Here is a 2,914-nt window from a genome sequence, read left to right as displayed (position 1 = left end):
CTACTTGACAGCCTCAGCCATGTTCAGGGGCAAGATGAGCACCAAAGAGGTGGATGAACAGATGATTAATGTGCAGAACAAGAATTCATCATGTTTTGTGGAGTGGATTCACAACAATGTGAAGTCTAGCGTGTGTGATATTGCACCAAAAGGTCTGACGATGGCATCAACTTTTGTGGGGAACTCCACGTCAATCCAGGAGATGTTCAGGAGGGTGAGTGAGCAGTTCACAGCCATGTTCCGTCGCAAGGCCTTCTTGCACTGGTATACTGGGGAAGGGATGGATGAGATGGAGTTCACTGAAGCAGAGAGCAACATGAACGATCTCGTGGCAGAGTACCAGCAATACCAGGATGCAACAATGGAGGAATTAAGATGGTGAATATGAGGAGGAAGGTGAAGAGAACTACGATGCCTAGGGAGCATATGATCTGTGCTGTGCTATTTCATCAAAGCTGTAATGGGGTTTCATCATCCGCCAACCTTGCTGGGTATCTAATACTATATTCTTTTGTTGTCCTGAAATTCTCTCTTCCACAGGGTCATTTCGTTACTTCTTTTCTATAAAGCACTTGAATAAGGAATTTCTTATCTGTCGGCGCCTCTTCGCAGAGGGATTGTTCATTTAATTGTGAATTTACTGCACATGAGCATGTACGTGAAAGCCACCGGTGCAGATGCTTTGTATAAATATTGGTAATGCTCTTATTATCCACCGATGTCAAATCCACATTTGGGTTTGCTACTGTCCATGCTTCGCTTCTCAAAGCAAGATATCCAAGCCACTCTCGGAGGTTCATGCATTTCAATTCTCTGCTGCTTTCCTTTCTAGCGCCCTGAGAATGCCAAAGTTCATGCGTTAAAAAAAATTGTTTTAAAAAATTGTTTTTCTTTCTTCAAGACTTTTCATTGTTTTAAAAAAAATTGAGTTAACGCCTTGAATATCGTTCCAACAAATGGAAATAAAATCAATACTCAGTATAGCTCCCCGTTAAGAACAGATCGGACTTGATTCGAAGAGATCACAAAAAACATGGGGGATCTTGATCGACGCAGAACAAAATGAATGCCAAGTATTGTAAGAACAAATCTGAGAAAGAAAAGGGAATCGACAAAGGACTGCAAGAAACAATAAATATAATATTAAAAATAGAACAAAATAAAGGCAGCATCAGAGTCATGGAAGTATGAGGTTAAACACTGCTCGCATTAAAATAAATGCGTGCTTCTCATAATCCGGAATATTCGCAGTTAGGGAGGTTATTGTCAACACTAAGTGTCAGTAGCTCTTACCCAAACCAACTAATTAAATCCTTGGTAATGCTAACGCCAACTTACCGGTTGGTGCCATTAACTACTTATAATCCAAAATAGTTAATCAATTCTTTTCTGCCTTCCCTCGGATATTTTTCCGGTAATGCCGATGTCAAGGTCATTAGCTTCCTTCTTGGAAAGTTAATCAAATTATCATAGGTTTGCCAATACTGACGTTGTCTATCAATATCATTGACTATATATTCTTATCTCGAATAGTTAATCAAGTTGAACATTAATTATATTCCCATCAAAATCATGCTGATGTTAACAAATCTTGCTCACATCATTAGTCGCTCATATTCAGGATCAACTAATAAAGTTCAGAGACGGTTGTTTTGAATTGCTCATTATAGTTTGTTATTCAAAATCAAAGTCCATAAGTCCACGACCAAAATCAGATTTCAATCCAAGTTTGTTTCATCATATCTTTCCTTTTCTTTAACTTCATTCGCAAGTGTTAAATTCATAGAATATTATAATAAAGGAAATAGAAAAGACAGCGAGATCATTTTTAAAGTTAATTTTTATTTAATTATATGGCAATTAAAATAAATATTAATTTGAAAGAGTTTGGATGATTTAAATTTCATCATCTCTTATATATTTTTTTTTCCTAATTTGAATAAACAAATCTTTTTTTATTAATAAAACCCTTTTTTCAACTAACACTTAAAGTTATTAAAACCAATATTCTCAAGAATTCTAATAATTTAAATCCATGAGGAAAAAATATGTTTCTTTGGTCAAAACTCCCTTTTCCTTATTTATTTGTTTTTTATTTTGAAGAAACATGTCTTTTTTATTAGAAGCATTTTTTAAAATAAAAAATCATCATGATTTGAAAAGAAAGTTTGAGAAAAAAAAAAATTATATCTTTATAATATTTTATGTGCTTGTAAGGAAAAATAAAAGAATAATTAATTCACATAAACAAAATAAAAATTCACAATAACAAAATATATATTTTATTCTTTTGTAAAGATTCATATGCAATATTTAAAGGCCAAGTGAATGAAGCTCATGCGCACCTATGCTTGAAAGGCTAGGCTCACAGGCTTGATTTGCAACATGTTATTTGTCTAAGATTTTTTTGAATTAGACTAGAGAACATCTCATTCACTTGAGCAAATAACATATTGTTGTTTAGTAGGAAATTGGAATCCACCTTTTGAGCTACCAAACTTTCAAATATCAACTTGTTTTTCAACCAAAAATATCTTGGGACCTTAAAAAAAAACCATACAAAAAACCTTTATAAACACCAATTTATCTTTTCTATTATGGTTAAATAGTGAAATCACATGTATTTAACTTCCTTTTTAAAGGTAAATTTACTAAACACTAAAATCAATATTTTTTTTTATTCTTGAAATATGACTCACCAAAATACTTCTTTGTTTTCTTTTTTTCTTTTTCTAGCAATTTTATTTCTATACTCGCTATATCAAGGAATTGAAATGTGAGGAAAATAAATTTTAGAATTAAATATAAATAGCTAAAATTACAAGGGTAAGAAAAAAAATAGAAAACCACAATGAACTTTAATGAGAAATTCCAAGAACAAAACTCAATAGTCAAAGAGTGAAACACGTGGGAA

General features: G+C 32.8%; 1 pseudogene; it reads right to left on the bottom strand.

Annotated features, from left to right (window-relative positions):
- Nucleotides 1-349, bottom strand: LOC118032446 (uncharacterized; annotated as a pseudogene).
- Between the last annotated feature and the right edge of the window lie 2,565 nt (nt 350-2,914).

This window comes from Populus alba, chromosome 17 (genome assembly GCF_005239225.2).
Source record: "Populus alba chromosome 17, ASM523922v2, whole genome shotgun sequence".
Lineage (NCBI taxonomy): Eukaryota > Viridiplantae > Streptophyta > Magnoliopsida > Malpighiales > Salicaceae > Populus > Populus alba.
This window is presented reverse-complemented; position numbering and strand designations above follow the sequence as displayed.